This window comes from Lagopus leucura, unplaced genomic scaffold, assembly GCF_019238085.1.
Source record: "Lagopus leucura isolate 7727_CA_CO unplaced genomic scaffold, USGS_WTPT01 Super-Scaffold_100004, whole genome shotgun sequence".
Taxonomy (NCBI): Eukaryota; Metazoa; Chordata; class Aves; order Galliformes; family Phasianidae; genus Lagopus; species Lagopus leucura.
In genome coordinates, this window is record NW_024962264.1 from 38,157,062 (window position 1) to 38,179,325 (window position 22,264).

At 38.2% G+C, this 22,264-nt stretch overlaps 1 protein-coding gene across 5 annotated transcripts in view; it reads left to right on the forward strand.

Annotated features, from left to right (window-relative positions):
* The window catches only part of BMPR1B (bone morphogenetic protein receptor type 1B), a 258,612-nt gene that overhangs the window by 157,137 nt on the left and 79,211 nt on the right, over nt 1–22,264 (forward strand). The gene's annotated exons all lie outside the window — the stretch shown is intronic.

Consider the following 22,264-nt stretch of genomic DNA (forward strand, 5'->3'; position numbering starts at 1 on the left):
TCAAATTTAGCAGCTCTTTGGAGGTAAAAATGGAAGCAGGGAAAATTAAGAGCCCAGTATAATTAAACATCTTTCTGAACTGTTGCATTTTATATATTATGTTAGTTTTTAAAGGTGACAGCCAAAGTAAATGTTTTGAGTTCACCCTTGGCTAACAGATTGACACGCGTTTACTGTTCCATCGCGGATATTGGAAAAAACCCTGCTCACCGTTCAGGAGAAACGCGCTTGGCTCCCGGTCAAATGCGTTGCGTGGAGGCATTTGCCCAATTAGTGTTTTAACAGCTGCTGAAGGTTTGTTTCAATGGGAAGAAAATTATTGAGCACAATTTTATGTAATTAGTGGAGCATAAAACACGTGGTGTGTCTAATTAAATGTTTAAAACTATTGACATTACGTAGCTACTGTTGAAGTAAATGAAGTGGAAAATCGTTATGATTTTTTCGGTTGGTAAATTACTTCACAATACACTCAAAGGCCCATTTGATAAGATGAACTCAATCCTGATGGCTGCCGATGAGTGCCAGTGGCCTTTTCACACCCCACAGGTATGCGAGGTCCCACCAAGCTGCCTGGTGCCAGCATTCTGGCACTCCAAGTCCTGCCAGTTTGATGCTTCCCTTTGGAGCACTCTGCACCAAGTGCAGGCACTTCCTGCTCCTCAGTTCACTACTCCTGTGTGCAGAAAGTGACAAACTTTGTATGGTGCAGCTTCATCCTTCACTTTCTGATCCCAAAACAATGAAAGCCGAGTAAAGATTCAGCACTAATTTTGGGAAAAGTAGTTTGGAATTGCAAGCAGACTTACTTTTAAAATCTGTTGTATTTCATCCTGTTTTTGTTAAAATATTTGGATATTCGTTTTGTGTTTGAGCAGTTCTTGTGATAGGTACTGAAATGCAATTATGTATCATGCGGCATCAACTGTGTCATTAATTTAAATTCAACTGCACTACCTAGTTGAAAATATTCTGTTGTGATTGTTATTTACAGGAGTATTAGAAAATGTTGACAGTGCAAACAATTTTGAAATTATTGTTTTCTGTTTAATTTACTACAGCAGCTACTTAATGATACTCTTGCTATATTCAACACTTTTAAGTTTCATATGCAATAGAGAAGAAACAGTGAATACCTAGGGAGAAATGTTCACTTCCATATTAAATCCTGCAGTGAATGGAACTACATGGAATTTACACAGGTTGTTGAGGGTTCATCCAGCCTTTAGTAACTGAGTACGGGCAGATTTATCATTGTCTTATCTTTAACAGCTATCAGTGTAACTATAAAATAAGCATATGCATAGTGAAGAGGTAAACGTTTTCTAAATTAAATTATTTTTCAGTGAAATTAAGTGGAAGAATGTTCTGTGGTTTTGCATCTGAGTGTCCATTTATGTTTTATGACCTTCAGGGAACCGTAAACTAGGGTTAAGGGGTTACTACAAATGTGCAGGAAACATACTAGCACTGTTTCTTCAAAGAAATCAGGAGATTACTCTTCAGCTGAAGTTGGTTCCAAAGGCTGGAAAAAATGCAGAAGCCCCACGTATGAAATCCTAACTCTTCTTTATGCCACAACTTCAAGCTTGTAGTTTCAGAGGAGGTAGAGTTTTGAATGTTTTAACTGGAGGAGAAGCTTTACCACCAGTTTTGAGTGATCCTGACTGCAGCCTGATTTTTGTCAATAATTGAATTCTAGCTGTAGTTTTTCTGTGTAGTTTGAGGCTCTCTGATATGTCTTGGGAAATGATCTGCTACTTCTTGATGTACCTCAACCACAGTTAAAAGTCCATCTTCCTTTTTTGCGGAGACCCATCAAACTTAAATGATAAAAATATCATTTTAAGTTTTCTAATACAATTTAAAATCTACATGGCGACATTAGGACGAGTAGAAGTAGTCGTTCTTCCCACGACCACGTGAAATAAAGATCTGTAGTACTCCCTTGTGTTGTCAGTGTGCAGCTTTTGGAGGATGCTAAGTGGGAGGCTGTGGGGCTTGAGCTGAAATAGTTAATTTTCAAGTTCACCATGAGCTATGTTTACTGATCCTTTCCTATTGCTTCATGATAATTGGCACCTCAGATTCTCCACTAATTAATTGGGTTGCAAGGGGCAGGTGGTGCCATTCTATTTTGATAATCCCTGTCAGCAATGTCTGTATAATCTCTTTGTTTAATTAAAATGAATTTGTAATAGGGGTGCATGAACTCGCGACAGTTTTTTTTCCACCCTTCCTTTCTCTGTCTCCTCACTTTGCTTTGCTCCAGTGGGAGCTCACTGCTGGGGCACAGCTCTGTGGCTGCAGCACCGCTGCCTTCTGTATGCTGTCACTCTCTGGTCTCTTTGGAAATGTCTTACTTCATTAATACTCTCTGAACCATAAGCCATTTATTTTGCAACTTTTTTTTTTAAATCTTTTTACATAAAGAACAACTGTAAAGAAATTCAAAAATTGTTTCCTACTTTAAAAAATAAGAAAGAGTTAACTATTAAGCTGATTTTGCTTAAAACCACAGTATTTAACCATTGAAACTCAAGCTGAGTTTTAGAAAGTATTGTTTTATAGACTCGTTGTAGGTTTCCATGGCCCTGACAAAAATGTAAAGCAAGCAAACACTAAAAAGTGTGAAAAACCTAGCCTATCTTAGCTCATGTCAGTTTGGCCAACATGAGAAAGGGTCAACCATTTATGATAATTGCTTGCTGATGATAGATTTCAAAATGGAGAGCTGAAAGTTTAAATTTGTGCTAATGTGCACCGTTTCAGTGTGTGTTTTATTCTAATTTTTATAACTTGCTCATTTCAGCTGCCAGTAACAAAGCATACCGCAGACTTAAGCAGGCTTCCCAGGTTTGAAGCTCCCTCCTATTCTGAGGGCTTCCCTCTTGTTTTGTCTGGCTAATCTCATGTTCCCAAGCAGAGGACAGAAAGCTGCATGAGCTAGAACAAAATACGGTATTTGTTCTACAGATACTTTGAAGCGATAAGGAGGTGAAGGATAGATGATGCAAGCTGCCTTTCCTGTTTTTTTCTTCTCTCTTTCTTTTTTTCTTTTTTTTTTTTCCTTTTTCCTATGCTTGCCTTGTGGAAATGAGAATTTCAATTTTGGCCATGGTTTAATTGCTAAGAGATCACTAAAGCGTCGTGTTAAACTTTTGCAGTAATATTGAATGCACACACTTCTGGAATTTAAAAGAAAAATGAGTGTTGCCTTATAGTTTACTTACAATGTTATCCCATCTCTGTTTAAGAGAGGGCAGGTCAGGAGTTGGTAGTGGTTGCTCACTGCTTCTCCATGTTCATTTGAAGAGGATGGTAGATCACTTCCTCAGCTGGTTTTGCCACAGCATCTCCCATTATCCTAGGACTCTCTTTACAGTTAATTTTGCTGTTACACTTCACATGCTTGCTTGCATTTTGTGCTAACACTCAGCTCACAAGTGCTTACAAGCCTCACATTCAACTCATTCTCCTGTTGTGTATTTGCCAGTGATGGGGATAGCTGGGAATATTCCTATTGCATATATGCAGAATTCAGGAGTTGCATGATGCCAGTCAGTATCATGATTCAGAATGTGTTTCATGCCTTCTTTCCTACAAGTTTATTTCCTAGAAAGTCTCCCTGAGGTCCTTCTTTCCTCTTAATGGAAAAGCAGCCAGCAACTCAGCATGAGCAGGTTCAGGGCAAATAAGACTTCAGGCGTCCCTCAGTGATCACACCAGAGAAGGCAGCTCATGTGCAGGAAACAAGGTCTTAAAGTTATGATGAAAACAAATGGTTTAGGAAGTCTCATTTGTAGTATTTTTTAAGATAAATTGCAGTGAATGAGCATTTTCAATAGGAAACAAGTGGGTAGTTTTGTCAACATTCCCCTGCAAAGCTCTGAATGGCAGTACAGAGCCGCCAGCTTTTGTAATCTCATCATTAGCCTCCCAATCACTGCTCTTTGTCTGATATCCCTGTGTCCACAGTCAAATGATGACATGAAAATTTATGCCTTCATGCAAAATAAAAGAAAAACTAGGTTTCCGTTTCTCACGATGTTAGGGAAAAGTTTGAAAACATGATCACCAAAGGCTTGAAACTAGTGTAGGGAAAAAATAATTTCTCTTTGTTCAAATAATCTGATTTTAGCAATTCAGCTGTAGCTACAAATGAGCCTTTAATGTTAAATAAGAAAGGAAACATAAGCATGGCCAAAAGGGATAGCAGTGTGCTTTTACCTCTCCTGAAAATGCTCAGGAAATCCAAACTCTTCCTTTCTCCAAGTTGTGGATGAGTATAAATGTTAGGGTTCAACGTCACAGATGGCATCTATCACAAATGACTGCAGGATGCTTCTTTTTTTTGTTAATGAAGAGTGAGGCATGTTGGACTTGATAGTTTGCACATCTTTAAAATCTAATCTCAGTTTTTCTCATGTTGGAAAGTAAACTAGTTATAAATATCTCTATCTCTAGTTTATATTTGGGTCATGTATTGCTCCCCACCTTTCTTGAAGTTCTTTATTGCGTGGTTGTTATCAAAGACGATGTTCAGCTCTCTCACAGTGATGAATCTGGGTGAAGTGGGTGCATTAGTAAAGTGAGTTGCAGACAGGTATTTATGGCTGGGACAGATGTACAGGTGTTAATACATTACTGCTTATGTACTAGTAATCACAACCTCTTTCCCAAAGAAGAGTAGCAGGACCGGTGAGTACTCCTCTTTTGCCTTTGCTGTGGTGCTTGGGTGTTTTGCCTTAACCTGTTGCTGCTGGCTATTCAGACTAAGCCCAGCTGTGCTTTTAGTTGAGGAGTTAGTATAACTGCTGTCCTTCTGACTGTAGGAAATGTTTCCCAACCAGTTTCAGGGTTTCTTAATGAATATTTCCTTGTTATGTCTATTTTGTATGTACAATGATCATAAATAGATTCACAATTCTAGTTATGATTGACAATTCAGAGTTTCTAAGAGAAGTATGTAATTTACTCAGAATATTCTAATTATAATATAGATATCTAATTCGGCATTTCAAGTAATTCCATTTCTCCTGTCCTAAGATTTCCAGATTTCATGGATTAGTTTGAGCTCTTTTGTTTCCAGATTTAGTTATTTCTAGATTGCCACAGGCAAGTACAAACACATATGATACCTATTATTTCATAGAATGGAGATGACAAGTGTAGCATTTGATTTCTTAAAATCCAGCTTTGGATGTGGGTCATTATTTATGATAATTTCAAATTTTAATACAGTAAGACCTGAGTCCCTCCCAAAGTGATCCTGTCTATGATCTATATCCTATTTGTCTATGCTATATGTTAGCAATAGCAAAGTAGTAATTCAGTTGCGAAGAATATCATTCAGTATTTGAAAAAAAAAAATAAGAATGTATGAGTGCTGGAAACGGAATAAAAACTACTCGTGGCTCTGGGCATGTAAAGGATTAAATGCCTTCTGGGAACAGTGAATTCTGTATTGAAGCATAATTCTGTGCAAATGCCTTGAAATGGTAAATCCATTTTTGCGCTTTATCCATACTTGCTAGAAAGAAAGTAGTTTTTCTGACATGAAAATAAGGAGTTGATCCTCTCAAAGAGTCCCCTTTAATTGCACTTGCTTTATTTCCCATATAGCTTGTGAACAATTACTTCTGATTTGAGGCTTTTACGTACAAGGAAGTGGTGACAGTCTTTGGAAACTTTTCACTGAGAGCATTTCCCATTTCACAGCTTAGAATGTGAATATTAAGGAAATTGTTTTCCCTGCGCCCCCATAAATTTAATATTTCAGAGGAAAAATATATAAACTACATGTTTTTATAGAGTATGTATATTTGAGCATTGGAATTGGTGGGGTAAATAAGACTGAACGGTAGGAAAAACTCCATATGGTTATGAGGTAAAGGTGTAGAAGGAAGCACGCAAAAGAAACAACAAATCAATTTACAACAACAAAAATGGTAACTTCTCAATGTATATACAAAACAATTTGTCAAGGCCAACTGATGGTCATTAAGTAGCCAATAAATATGGCATTCATTGTAGATTATCAATTAACAAACTATGATTAGCATTGTGGATAATTACTTTAGTACATTTCATCTCTGCTTCAGAGTGATAGTTTCATGACATGTTAAAAACTTTCATATTTTCAATAGGCAAATGGAGCTGCAGCATAGAAAACTATCCTGTTGGCAAGGAAGTATACTGATGTGAGATTTTAATTAATATTTTTGTGCAGTTGTTACAGAGACTCACACTGTAGAAACTCCCCTCTTCTTCCTTGCAAGATCTCTGTCCACCTGAATGCTAATGTAGTGTCTTATATGTAGTATCTGATGATGACTTCTATAAGTTATATGTACAGTCAAGGCCAATGTTTCATCTGTATTTCCTACTTGGCTGTCTATTTACCTGGAGGTGATTCAACATAGGCCTTAGATATGAAAGTTCTGTGCCTTTTTTGCTCTGTAAGTGCACTGAGTTAAATCCCTTCTACTATCTATTGACTTTTAATTGTTTATTGTCTTTTTTTTTTTAAGGTCTGAGTGCCCTAACTCTCACTAGAGAGATCCTATTCAGGGTTTTGTAGGAAAGTTCCTTTAAATTCATCATTGTTTCAGTAAAGATCTTTAGAAAAAGAAAGTCAGTGTGTATACATATATCTCCTCAAGATAACAACCTTATGGGTCAGTTCATCCAAAATGGATGACTGGACTAACAAGCTGCTGAAGTAATCAAGATGCTGAGTCATCAACATAAGAATTTTTAAACAAATAGGGCACGTTATAGGTTTACCTGGCTCATGGAAGTGATTTTTAATCAAAATTCTCGGTGTATATAATTTTTCTTTTCCTAGGAACTGTTTACATACTCCTTTTACTCCTACAGGCTGTCAGCACCAGGATGTTACCTTGTAACTAAATAGCATTTGTTGTAGCAAAATTTTTAAGCACTATGGTGATTGCACTTTCATACTTAAACTGTATTTTTAAATAGTATATTTTAAAAGATAAAAAGTTGCCTCTTAAGGAAACATGGAAATAACATCTTGATTTGGTAACAGTTCTGAGAAATAACACTTCCTCATTGTGTCTGGATTTAACAAGTTGAATAAATAAACTAAGAGAAAAAAAAATTTCGTTCTTGGAACCTACTGCAGATGTGAGTATTTGTAGAATTATTGTCTTTTCAATATTTGGCAGAAAATCAGGGTCACAGCTGAGAGTGACCACACTCGGCCAATGGACGACTTGCCATTCTCATCCTTGCACTGCTGCCTGGCTCCGTATGGCCTTTCTCATGCTCCTCAATTCTGCATGTTTCTCTTCCCTATCAAGCTTATTCTGCTTCCTTTCAGATAGCTTGCTCTTCATCTCTAGCTTTGAGGCTCTTTTGTCTTCTAGGTGTATGTATAAACTACCATCTGAACCATTGTATGTTTTGAGTAGTTATAGCACTTCAGTCCTGAAAATGAAGTATTTTCATTTCTGTAATGGCCTTTCAGTTATCAGAGGTGGACTACAATAAATGCTTTAAAGCTATGTTTCTGCATCTTTGAGAAAATTTAATGCAGCAATTGTAGTGTTTTAAGAACCATGAAAAAATTACAATAATCTCCTACTAATTTACAGTTAGGATATTCAAAAAACTACATTTCTTTGTGTTACTTTTCAGACTTATATCAGACTTGCGCAAGCTTGTAGGTGTGCAGGAAAAAAGTAGTGCTGTTTTCTAGATATTAGGCTGTGTCCTAACAGGGTTAGAGGGCTTTTTATCTAAGATAAGTGATAAATGTATCATTCAAATCCCCCATTAAAAAGCTATGTGTGAATATGTTTGAGTAGCTCTTAAAAAGATGAAAGAAAACATGGAAGTAGATGTTACTTCAGCCATAGAGTTGTGAATAGAGTTGTGGTAACTGCCTCATCTATGTAAGGGAAATCCCTTGTAGGGGTTCTGAACAGAATACTGGAGACAGAAAATGCAGACAGCACAGCTATTGTATTGATTTGTTGTTCCTCAAATTACAAACCCACTCTTCACATAAAATCTGTGATCAGAAGGAGTGGGGTCACCTGATCTGTGACTTAGTCTCCATTTGTTCCTCTCCCAAGCAACACATGTATATAGACAAGCCAGGTCCTTTCTCTGCCACATTCTCTTCTCGGACTCACAGTGCTGTGCATCAGTTGTGTTACTACATGCAGACTTCCCCACTATGTTAAGAAGAACTGGTTGCAGTAATACATGCCTTTTGGTTGTCTCTGCACAAAAGTGGGTCTTGTCATGGCCAAAAATGAGTTAGCATCTCTGCTGTCTTTCAACATGATCAAACTGGGAAGCACTTTTCCCAAGCCAGGATCTCTGTGTATTCAGGAAGAATGGGATTTTATATTATATACAGTGGCATATGCCATGTGAGCATGTGGTTTATAGGTGAGCAACACAGATCAGGGTCCAGCAAGTTCTTGTGGAGAATTGGTGATCATAGGTGATTAACACATAACCTGAGCTCAAAATCAAAAAGATCTGTTAACTTCAGTAGTTTACTTATCTAATGGTAAGATTTAGGAAGCAAATTAGCAGTGAATAATTAAAAACATCTCTAATTTATACTTAGATCAGGCAGTGCCCCTAGTCTGTGCTTGATATTCCTATTCTATGTGATAATTATCTATGATGATGCTGAACTCCTTTGCAGTGCTGAATCCCAGATGGGTACATTGGTAAAGCAGAATGCAGACAGATGTTTTCTACTGGAACAGATGTGCAGGTATTTCTATATTGCTGCTTGTCTGCTGATGGTTCTGGCCTTTTTCCCAAAAAGAGATGGCAGGAGTGGTAAGTGCTTCTCATCTGCTTTGGAAGTGCTCGAGTGCCTTGCCTTGAGCTGCTGCTGAGGCTGTTCAGACCAAGGCCAGCTGAGCTGTCTGAGAAATAGATGGGAGGGAGAGGGGTTTCTCAAGTGGTTCACTCTGTCTGGTGTTCTATGAGAAAACAGCATGTTTCATGAGGGAGAAACTGATGTGCTAAATTTCTGTACTAATTTAAAAAATAGCAAAAACCACCTCAAAGGAGGCTCTCCATCATGTTCTTAATCAAGGTAGGAGGTAGGAAGGCATGTTGTCATTACCTAGAATTAGTGTGCACCCTCAAAAACCCTATTAACTTAATAATCATATATCCTTCTGGTTTCTCTCTAATGTCATTTTGAGATTCCTGATGCTTGGAGTCAGTAAATATGTCATGCTTTCAATTTTCTCCTTTTTGTTAGAAGCATTTATGAGGTATGAAGATTTGTGCAGTACCTTCCTCTGTTGTTCATACTACAACTCTGCGCAGAATTAAAGCAGGATCATCCTTGTGATTAGGAAAATCAGCAGTGGAATTAAAGAAACAGAACCAGTGCTTGGAAAATATTCCCTAAATTTCAAATAGATAATGTTTCTTCAACACAGATTTTGGAGCTGGAAACTGGAAGTACATTTCAATAGATGCCTGAAATATCTTTTTATGTGTGGACATCAGGTAATGTGTTTTGCAAGAAAAAAATGTGAACATCTTAAAGGTAAAATATTGTGTGCTTCTATAGAAAGCAAGGGGTGTGTAATTTGTAATGCCACATGGTTAAATTAACAGAGTTACAAATACACCACTAATTAGCGTGACAATTCAGTGGAACTGAACATGTCGGTGAATAGCTTGTGTTTCATCCAGTTCTACTGTATGATTCTACAGGGTGATTTCAAAAATAATAAGCATAAGCATAACAGAGAGGAACTTTTTGAAAAGAGGGTTGGAATATTTCTTAAATAGTTCTTAGATGTTCTGTCTCAACTGTAGCACTTGCTCAAAATTGCTTTTGGAAGTTTCTTGCTTTAAAGTTAAGGGCATTATGTTCATGTATTGAGTAGACTGCCTGCATGAGTTGCTGCAAAATTCATTATACTGCTAAGGCTGTCAGTGGTATTTATGGATATTCATGTGCAGTGAACCTTTGAACCTGAGCTGGTCATCTGAGCATTGCTTGTAGTTAGACTGGTGTTTATACTGAACATTGGTAGCAGTATTTAATTGCTCCCTAGAAAAAATAATTGCAATTTGAACTCAGTCGTATAATTAACATAGGGATTGTGAAAATGCCAGATGAGCAGGAAGGATTGTCGTTCTTACACGAGTATTAATTATTACACTTTTCAAACTCTCCTTTCCACAAAGTGTCTAGCTGAGTTTGAGAGTGAACATGGAACAAGTATTTAATTCAAATTGTGCCATGTCCCTCTCCCATTAAAGTCACTAATGGCAAAAATCATGCTATGGAATTAATTCTGTTTCAGAAATATTTTCCAGGCATTTTTCATGTCAGCTGCAAACGGGAAAAAGAGCGATGATACCATTTTGCAATGGAGAGGAGTGGAGAACTTGCCTCATGCTCATTTGAAGAATTTTTAATTCAAAGCATTGCAGTGTTATCCCTGCTAAAGTTTCAGTTCTCATCATATAATATCAGATGAGAAAATCCTGCATAACGTATGGCATGTCAGCAGAACTGTTACGGTTCTGCTCCATGTGGTATATGTGTCTTTGGAACTGCATTTCAGAGCCCTTCTGCCAGTGTAAAGAGAGTTTATATTTCTGTAACTCTAGTGGGGATTCCTTTGGCTTGACACAATCCCGGGAATGTCTTTCAAACCATGTACATACACAGAACAGATGGCTTTCATGGGAAGCAGGAACTACTGTTCAGCATGTCATATTTTTTTGCATTTCTCAGTAGCTTTCTAACTTGAAATAATCCTTGCACAGAAACTGTGTAACAATGTCTTGATTCCCTCTTTCCCCATCGCTCTGTTTTTCTTTTCCTAACAATTTCAAAGGAAAAAAATATTTTTCTCAGATTCAGAAGGTTTTTTTTTTCCAAGCTTTAAATTCAATGACTATGCAATTTAGCATTCAAAATGAATTCTGAATTACTGAAACTAAGTTTTAGTCAGAAATTGGATAATACAGAATAGTATTCTCTTTCTTCAAGGCATTGATGCTATATGTCCAAAACTTAAAACTGTAATTATTGACAGGAACATAGCTGTTTCTGAAAAAATATTTTAAAATGTAATTTATTTTATTTGTTGTTTGATTATATGCTATCATTTTGTAATATTATAGGACATTAGTGTATGATATGTTGTGACAGATTGCCATATAACCTGATAATAAGGTAATTGAAGGTCGTATTTTGTATTTTAAGAATGAGTCCTCTAATTTTCACACTCTTGCAATTCAAGAGATTCTGACCATAAATAGGTAGTTAAATGAAAAATGCATATATTGACTCATTAAATGTTTCTGATGAGTCTTGTGGCCTTGTGGGAAATCGGCCTTTTTTGGTCACAGAATAGCAATAAGTAGCTACCACTGCTTCAGTTGTGTTACACATTCTTCTACACCATTGGCAATCAGTTTCTCACAGATTTTGTCAATATTTCCATATTTTGATAAAAAAAAAAATAAGAACAAAACGAGAGAAAGGAAAGCAAAGCAACTTCAACTTTAAATGTTTGCTTGGTAGATTTCTTTGTGATAAAATCAGGATTTGACCTTGAAAATGTTTCCTAGTTACTACAAAGACAAAGAACAGAAGCTGTAAGTTAATATTCAGCTGCCTGTACAATAATGAATTACAACCTAACATTAGAGAGGAAAAAAAAAAAGGGTAGTCTATTGTAATTCTTTAATTGAAAATATATCATTGTGGAATTGTTACTTGGATACCACTTGTATTCCTATGGAAATGTGTTTCCTTTTATTAGCAAGTCGATTTATTGGATGATATTACAGAAATGTAGGTTAATTTTAATCTGCTCTCCTTGTGTCATGTTGATACTGTCCAGCTACATGTTTTCAATAAGCATGCAGCTTCTGGTGTCCAGTTCTTATTTTCCATCTGAGTATTTGCGAGTGCTGAGATTGATGTATCATCTGCAGGCAGAGAACATCTTTTAACGTGTGCTACTTCTTTAGAAGGTACATACAGGGAACATAGAAAACAAAAGATTAACCAAAATTAATGAAAAATATGGCAGAACTGAATCTGCATGAGGTAGTCGTTTTTACCTGAGTGAACATAATAGGAGCTGTGATTTCTTTCTGAATCACGTCCTTCCATATAAAGGGAGAATTATTCGAGAAAGCAAGTTGCATTTCTGGGTTTGTGTTTTGATTGTTTTGGATTTGGGAGTCTCCTATCAACTTCTGGGTTTAATTTGAGGGTATGAGAATGACTACAGTCTGATGTTCATTTAAGGTTGGTGACAGAAAAAGTTATCAGACTAGTTATCTGATCTGGCCATGCAGATGTTGCTGAATTATCTCCACCGCACATGAAGTACATATATTGCACTTCAGCCTCTGCTTTTCCTGCATGTTTTGGCACAGATAGATGGAGTTGCACTGGAATCAGGAAAAAAAAATAATTGCAATTTCAGTTCTGTTTGTGGACTTTATTGTAGATATTTAATGAGTTCCTCTGATAATGAGTGACCAGTGCCAGCCTTGTGTGATTTCATGGAGTAAATGTGTTCCTATATTCTTGGCATAAGTACTGGGAAAAACTCCATTTTGGGGGCTGGAATTGCAGCAGGTCAAGTGAATAATATGGGCAGCCCTTTCAGTAATGACTGGCTGAGGGCAGGTCAGCATCTCAAAATTCATGTGGCACTTGTTGGTGTAGTCGCTCCTGATTGAAGCAAGCACTCACTTGATTTGCAGTGAGTGCTCCAGACATTGATTTACAATCTTCAGTTTGAGAGTGTGGAAGGATTAGAAAGCATGTTGCTGCCCCATTCAATGAAACTTATATAGATAATTCTACTTTATGAGAGTTTAGAGAAGTATGTTTTTTTTCCAAATGAAGCTGGAGCCTGCAGGCCAGAGCAGCTGTTGGCAAGACGTAGAGACTTGCATTGTGTGGAGGTTCATAACCGTGTCTGTCTTAAATAAGGTGTTACAGTAATGCAAAAAGTCTTCATCAGTGAGGACTCAGACATGAGAGCTTCTCTGAATGGGGAAGATACAGCTTGTGCCATTAGTATTGACTTCCTTCCACATAAGAGGAACGATAGTTTCCATTATAGTGCATTAAAAAATGTGAACCCTCATTGGGAACTTAGACTCCAATCAGCCAACACTGAGTGTCTGCAGGGTGTGTGTTTTGATAGAGAAATTCTGCATACCCTTAAAAACTGTGCGTAATGACTGCTTGAAGTGCTACCAGGGCAATCATAAATAGTGACATCTATATTTATAGCCTAAATAAGACAACCTGTGCTTTGATCCTGTGAAATCCTACCGTAATGCTGTGCTATAGAGCCTTGTCCTTGTAACAGCAATCAGATATCCTCAGTCCTGGTTCTGAGCACTGGGCTCTGCTGCCGTCGGTGGGGAACGTGCCTGCTGAGATCTCGGGTTGTGATTACCAGCTAATTTTACACAGGCCATCCTAGAGCTGCTGGAGACATATAAATCAATGCAGAGCTGTCCTGGATGTAAGCCACTGAAAAGCCCATGAAAATATTTGTTATCCGGATACCTGAGTTCTCCTATTTGCAGGCTTTAAACCAAATTTTGCATTGCTCATTTTGGATGAGTTTAGGCAGGCAAGGTGAAAAAGTATTTTTGGCCATTGGAACAGGAAATGTGCATTTGCCATTTAAGTGCATGTAAATAGGAGAAAGCCTATTAAACTGGAATTGACGAGACTACGTCCAGTAGAATGAAAATTGGATATTTTGCTCAAATTAATTGGTACTGTCTTTTTTTTTTTTTCTTCAATGAAGCCTAAAAATTGTTTCCCCTGGAACAGTGTAAGACATCCAATTATTTTATTTTATTTTATTTTATTTTATTTTATTTTATTTTATTTTATTTTATTTTATTTGGTGTTGCTCCTTATAACCTGTTCATCACCAAGATGTCTGGGCTGAGCTTTCCTCAGTGAAGCTCCTGTCCATTTTGAGGACATGCACACCATGGTTTTGAACATCTAATCAGAAGTGTATCTATAAAATCTTTTTTATTTTTAATCACTGCTTTAGAGGCTTTTCTCCCCATCCTGTGGATGGCTAAGGAGGGTGAGCAACCAGGCTGGTGGTAGAGCCTCTCCTGCAAAGCACGACCACTGCAGCTCAGTGGAGTGGAGATAAGTTCTCCTAGTTGAGCAGAGAAGGGATTTTTCTACATTTAAACAAAATGATCTATAGGTAAAGGAAAAGGTAAAGGAATAGTGGATAGTACAATTTTCATGCAGAAATTATTAAAGATTGTGTTCTTAATGCTGTTTTTTGTCTGTAGGAAGAAACAGCAAAGAGAGCTGCTGCATCTTAGTATTTGCTCCAGCTTCTCACTTTGAGCTAAGCTGCTCCTCAAACTTCAGAGGTTTGCTCTGCGTAGAGGAAAGGTTTGGATGACTTTTAAATTTAATTTAATTTTATTTTTTTGTCAAAAATGAGAGGGTTTAAACAGCCAATCCTCACTGCAGTCATCCGGACTAAGGAAATCCTGTATGAACTGGAAAGTGTTAGATAGGATTTAATGAGATTATCATGAGCTGTTACTTCACAAAAAATCTTAACCCCCAGAGCAGCTGTGCTGTCTAACTGGGGACAGGTGAAGGAATTTGGAAGACTCAAGAAGCTGCCTACTTATTTAAAGACGCAGAGCCCAGTTTTGTTGCGTTCAATATGTATGCTGGCTAAGAAAATCAAGCAAATAAAACCTTCCATCAAAAGAGGGACTGCTGTTGAAGTAAAATATTTTAAAATGTGTGTTTATCTTTAATAATCTCATAGAAGTGGTGGTGAAATTACTACTTGAAAATTCAGTTTGCAGGCTTCTCCTTGCCTTCAAGTTCAAGAAACTAGTTAGATGTGATTCAGAGACATCACATTGTGTCCATATGGTGTTAGAGATTGCATTGAAGTTTTGGTGTCTTGTATTGCAAAACAAAGAATTTAGTAGCAATGGAATGAAAATGTCTTTATTACTGTTATTGTTGTTCCAAAATGTGCTAAACCTGAAAATACAGCCAAGATTTATTTTGATGCCAAGCACTGCTTGTGCTTTTTGCTAGTTTGAAACCATTAAATGCATTTGATTTCTTGTGTTTGATGTCTTCTGTAGTCCTGGTGCACCTGTCATTAGAGGAGTTAAAAATACTGGATGCATGTTACAGCATTAACTCCAAAGCAGTGCTGGGCATCTAAGAGCAGTGTGGTTCCCCTGGATGACTTGCTGCAAGGTCCCAGCCAGAGTAGTATAATGGAAATAGACTGACCAGTTGTTTGACTTAGTAAAAGGAGGTGGTTTGAACTAAAAATTGTTCACCTGTAAGAAGTTTGTAAGAAAAAGGTCTTCTTCATGAGTACTTAATAACAGTTTTGGCGGGTGCCTATTTTGAATTTATAGGGCATTAGCCAGATCCATCAGAAATACCTTTTTCAGCCCTAAGAATGTAAATCTATTTATTTGTCCATTAGTTGGGAGGATGGTTTGGATACTGAAATGTAGACTGTGATAAAAGGAACTTCATAAATATGAAATTGTGTACACTGAGAAACTCTGCCATAACTTAGTGAGAACAGTTCATTTTATAAGAACTTTGCCAATTATTTTTATGCATGCTTAGTACCCCTTTACTTCATTTTTCTCTGCTGTGAGAGAAGACAAATTTCATGATGGAGTGGTCTATTGATGTAGGTTTAAACTTGATGTTCTGTTGATTCAAATGTCTGTGCTGGCTAATGGTACATGCACCTAAATCTTCCTAAATCTTCATCCCTTTATCTTGGACAGACCAGGGGGCTAAAAGCACATCTGGGCTCCCCGTAGCAGCATGGCTGTGGGTACCAAGAAAGTAAGTGTCCCACATTGGGCACTGCAATGGGGTCCACACAAGTGTAACACATGGTAACCATGTCTATAGTAATGCATTCTCTATTAGAGGAAAACTAAAGACCTGAGGAATCAATGTGAGTTATTAACAGTTATTTGAGGTGCTATGGGGCAGTGTTATGGGACCTCTCCTCTATACCCAACCATGGTTCCCTGTTGTTCTTCCCATTCCAAGTCTTGCACTGTGTTCATAAGGAAAAGAGAATGAGGGATGTGGAAGATATGATGCTCCTGCAGTGTTATCTAGGAAGGCAGTGATATACTACTTCTGGAACTGCTTTTGCACATAGTAAGCTTTGCAGGACAGAATGACTTCAGAAAAAGAGAAGGTAATGACCCAAATAAGTTTAGATCAGAAAGAGTCAAGTGAAGCTGGGAGAGATTTTCTGAAATAATATGAATTGAGGCAGGTTGAAGTATTTTTGACAAATGCTCATTATCAAATATGCAGTCTCAGTATATTTACTGTATGTTGAATCAACTGAATACAAAAAATATCCTCCTTGTCTTCCTTATCAAGTCAATGAAATCTTCTGCTTAGCACAGTGAGAAAAACAAATAAAACGTTAGACTCCAAGCAACAGGTAGAGCTGACTTCTGGAAGTAGCTGTGTTGCTTAGTACCACATCCTCCCCAGGAATGCTGCTTTTGTATCTGGCCATCCCAGTCTATATAAAGAGGCAGCAGAAATAAGCGAGTGGCTAAAACACGAGATGAGCCATCTCTCAGAGGAGATCAGAGTTTAAAATGAGAAGGCAAGAGAGGATTTCAATAACTGGAGACAGAATGAGGAAAATAAAATAATATGTATTTAAAAAAAAAAAAAGGCAAATTGGATTCTTCCATTTAACCTTTTACATAATAAAAGACAGGAGACATCTCAATGAAATTAAAAAGCGATGCATTTAAAAAATAATAAAAAGCGTGTCCTTTTTATTGGAGACAGGAATACAGGCTAACTGAGCTGTTGGTCTGACCCACTGTGCCAATTCAGAGAGTGGTGCATGACTTTTTGGGGGTACCTTTAGCCTTTGCAGTTTAGCAAACTTTTCTTTTGCTACAGCCTGAGACATCCAGACAGCAGCCTGCGCTATGATAGAAGCTGAGTTGTGGTGGTGGAGTTATCGTCATAGGGTCCTCAGATGCTTGAGCTGATGGCTGGTATGTGCTTTTGCTTTCCTGTTTGTGAGGCTCCCACCCAGATGTCTAAGTGCTCAAGCAGAAGTCTGGGTAGACTACATTAGGCAGAATATGACAAAACACTACTTACAGTTGTGTTCGACTAAAGCAGAAACATCCAAACTCCTTCAACTTTCCTAATTATATACCTTTTGTGATGTTGATTCCTTATTGAAATATACTCAAATTAGCAAGGAGCTTTAGAAAAAGTGAAGATGCATTCTTTCTTTCCACTTTTAGACTTTGATCTCCCGTGTCTGAAAAATGCACCTTTATTCTATAATGTGGTAATTCCTTTCAAGTACACAAATGAACTTTTAATGGAGTGAGCACCTGTATGCGTCTTTGTGTGTATTGCTCATACTCCCTTCTTCACAATAAAGTACTCAAATTTCAAGAATGTTTCTCCTTGGGTTCAATCCACAGGCCTCTTCCTGTCTTGGCAGCATGCTGCTCCTTCCTTTTCTTGAGGATCAGTCATATTTGACACACAGATGAGAAACAATTTTAAATTGGATGGGGTTTAAAAAAAAAGGGGGTAAGCGGGGACTTTGGAAAAGCAGCAGAACTTCCCCACACAGAATCCTAGAATGGCTTGGGCTGGAAGTGATGATAAAGACCATCTGATAAACCTTCCTGCCATGGGCAAGGTTGCCACCCTGGTCAGGCTGCCCAGGCCCCCATCCAGCCTGGCCTTGGACACCTCCAGGCATTTCTGGGCAGCCTGTGCCAATGCCTCACAATCCTCTGGTGAAAATTTTCCCCCAGCGTCTAATCAAAATCTCCCCTCTTTTAATTTAAAATCACTCCCTCTTGTCCTGTCACTGTTGGTGTAAAAATTCTCCTGATTATAAGATCCTTTTAAGTACCAGGAGGCCACAATGAGATCTCCCCAGAACCTTCTTTTCTCCTGGCTGAACATGCCCACCTCCCTCAGCCTGTCCTCACAGGAGAAGTGCTCCAGCGCCCTAATCATCTTTGTGGCCCTCCTCTGAGCCCTCTCCAATGGTTTCACATCTTTCTTGTGCAGGGGGCCATAGACGTGGACACAGTACTCCAGATGGGGCCTCACAAGGGTAGGGTAGAGAGGGACAATCACCTCCCTCATCATACTGGTTCACCCCTCTGTTGATGTAGCCCAGGATGCAGTTGGTTTTCTGGGCTGCAAGTGCACACTGCTGGCTCATGTTCAGTTTTTTGTCCACCAGGACCCTCAAGTCTCTCTTCCCAGGATAAGATAAATCATAATGTGAACACATTTCTTAACTTGCAGCAACAGTCTCCATCACCTAAAACTGGAAAAGAGAGAACATGCTGAAATCTTCAGAGCATCTTTGGCAAAGACATTAGCTAACAAATGCATTCCCTATATTTTTCCAACTTTATGACAAATGCCTTTGCTTAGTCTTACTGCTGGTGAGAACAGTTGTGAAAGAAAGCAAGCTTACGTGGTGTAAGTAGGTTTCAGAGTTAACAAACGTGTAAGCAAAGCAAATCATGCCTTGTTCTAAGGGTCATTTTGTGTCTACATAAATTGGGAATAAGAAGTGTTTCAGATCGATTTTGGATGGTTTGGAGGGCTTTTTGTTTATTTGTATGAATGTTTGCAGTCTGTTTTGTCTGTAAGGCTGATACTCCATGGAAATTTAGACTTAACAAATTACGTTGGGCCCTGCTGGTAAGTACATTTTGGAGCAGCACATGCATCATCTGCTGTGCTCTCATTTCCAACTGACTGTGTGTTGTAATTTTAAATAAATGTGCAGACTGAAATAGAAGATTTAGCAAATGAGTTGTAATTCTCATGAAATCAGGAAAGCTTAAAGAGAGGTGTCCTTTATCACAACAGATGAAACAAATCAGTGGTGATCGTTGTTTATAATATATTCTTTACAGAAGCATGCATTATTTGAGGAAATGAGTTTAAGTATTTACTGAAAATTGCATGTGATGGACAGTGAGTTTAATGTGTTCCTAAGGTTGTAATTTGTGTTAAGACATGTTCTGAAGTTACTCAATTTTTAGGATTGAATATAAAAATGACTTTGCCTGTAAATAGTGAGAAATAAAAGAAAGAAACTGAGTTAGTTATTTAAATGATCTGGCAAACTCTTTGTTCACTTGCCCTCCTCCCTACAGTCTCCCTGACCAAATTTGTTAAAGACGAATAGTTGCCCATGGTAACTGCAGAGAATTTGTTGAAAAGCACACTTTTAAGAGACAATGGGCCCCGAATATACTGTGGCAGAGCTTTAAACTTTATTAAGTCTGTCTTGGACTACCCTCTCCTCTCTCGAGCTAAATGGAAGAAAAGTTTGGCAGCCTCCATGCTGTGAGCGTGATTGATGCCCAGAACATCTGAGGGACTTTTGTGTCCAGCGTGCTCTCCATGAGTGCATAATGTGTGAATGCTCAAATAAGGTCAGCCCTTATCACATGTAATCTAGGCCTGAAAGCAGATCAACAGTGACAGTCATACCCCATAAGTGAGAACACAAATCATCCTTGCATACTTTGGACAAGTTGAGGGATTTTCTCCCTTCTTGCTTGCATTTTCCCCTTTCCAAATGGGGGGAGGTGATGGAGGGAGGAGAAGCTTTGGCAACACTCTGAAAAACAAAACAAAACACTATAAAAAACAAAGTAACCAGGAGGGAATACGTGTCTGGAATACCAGAAGGCTCTTTCAGCCATGCTGCGTGTAGGGGGCTGGGGGTTGTTTGCAAGGCAGTGCTGGCCCCTGTGCACCAGAGCTATATTGTGAAGCTCTCCAAGTGTGGATTGGGAGGGGAAAAACTTGGGCAAAATTTGTTCAAGTCCCTTCTTTTAAGAGTCTTTTCAGAGATTTCTAAACGCATCACAGCTTTTGTTGTCTGCCTAACCCTGGGTTTGAATGCCCTGGTTTTTCAAAGTAGACTAAAAGCATCTTTTTGTTCTTTTTGAGTTTGTGCACTGTGAATGGGAATCTTATATTTCACCACATGACAAGCAAAAATATTAGAAAATTGCATCTTAAAGAATTTGTTTTTGCAAGTTCTCATGGAGAAAGCATCAGTAAGGAAGGTTGTATGAAGGGAGAATCTTCAATTTGTGACTGTTACTTACTGTAGTTTAAATGCTGGATGGTTATCCAAAGCAGGGGGGGAGGGAAGCAATGAAATGTTGTTAATTCAGACTTGATTTGTGTTTTGGCTTAGAAAAATATTTTAATGGGCAAAGAGCTTTTGCAGAACACAGAATTTATAAGAAATACAACAATTAGCAGGAAGAAATTAAAGATGCAGTTACATCATTGATGACATTAACAACTATGGAAACAATTATGTCATCCTCTATGATGTAGAAGTATCTTTTCCACATTTATGATATCTTGAAAATTTTCTTCCCGTTTTTGGGAATATGATTTCCCTATCAGTGCAATCATTTTCTTGTGTATTATGCAGTGAATATTACAAATCTGACCTATTCCACAAGACTGAGGGGAAGATCCATGAACGCTGTCAGCCTTCCTAGAAGTCCTGTAATTACAGCACATTATTTCTTGCCTTGTTTATTTGTACTGCTTTGTGCTCTAATACCAACAGGAGTTCCCCGCCCCTCATTAAAAATGCACAATAGAAATGATTGCTTAGTTTTACAGCTCACATCTTGAACGCCGAAGACATCAGAAAAATATGATCATTATATCTCTCTGCAAAAAGCCTCTCTCTTTCAGTGGCTTCCCAGAACTGAGTTATCTTCACATCTCTGCTGTGCTGAATGGGATGGTGTCCTTTGTGCATTTAATGACTGTTTACAAGGGTGGATAGTGATAGGACAAGGGGGAATGGTTTTAAACTGAGACAAGGCAGATTTAGGTTAGATATTAGGAGGAGGTTTTTCACTCAGAGGATGGAGAAGCACTGGAACAGGTTGCCCAAGGAGGTTGTGGATGCCCCATCCCTGGAGGCATTCAAGGCCAGGTTGGATGTGGCTCTGGGCAGCCTGGTCTGCTGGTTGGTGACCCTATATGCAGCAGAGGGGTTGAAACTGGATGATCACTGTGGTCCTTTTCAACCCAGGCCATTCTATGATTCTGTGCTAAGGTCAGAAGTACTGGAGTATGGGATGGGAGACCTCTTGTGTTATTCAAGAAACAACCATGTTAACAGCTGTACTTGAGCTCCTACCGCCATGCACTTTACCTCACTACTGAAGTGGAGTAGTTAGATTTGTGGACAGATACAAACTTGAAGTACATATACATTTTTAAAAACTTATTTTTGCTCAAGAAATTATTTTCTGTGGCATCCTAAAAGCATCTCAGTTTAGATTCCCTATGCTTTTAATGGTAGCCTTTCAAATTACACCATTTGCAAGTCTAGATCTATCCAGTTCTTTGCAGTCACAACCAAGAGTTGTGGTGTCCATCCCATGTGTCTGCAATAATGATTCTTCCACATCTTGCAGTTTGAAAGCTCACTGAGCATCACCCTGTCCTTCTGGTGAAAGGTGTACGATACTTGACAGATTGGGATTTTTGGATAAGCTCTTTTGCTTTTTTGTGCTTGCATGGGAGACTGGGAAGGCCATCAAGCATATACACAGCAACACAGCATATACATTAAATGTGAGGTACAAGAATATTTCCCATGCGAACTGATATTAAGTGTGGAGCAAACCTGTAATTAGGACTCTAAAAAAAAAAATAGCTTAGATACTAACATGTTATATATTGCTATATAATTCCAATGAAAACACGAACAGTCTCATAAATTATGTATTCCAATTATGTGTATACAAGTCTATGTTTCTGTTGCTTTCATGCAGCAAAATGACATATTGATCAACCAGGGCATGGATATTTAAACGAGGATAAAGAAAGGAAAAATAAGTGCCCCCCATCACTGGGAAGGCAAGACCAATACTCATTGGGCTTTTGATATCTGGACAAAGCTTAGGAAGATGGCTCTTGGTCAGCTGGGTTTTACTACTTTATTGCTGTGTGTTGCATGACAGCTGCCAGGTGCCCACTTCATGGATGCAATTTTCATTTTACTAAGCGCTGTCAAGAATGTGGATCTTTGGCTCGCTCTTTTTAGTGTGAAGTACCCTTCAAAACACGGCAGTGAGATTTGCTCATTGGCACTGAGATGCCAGGCTC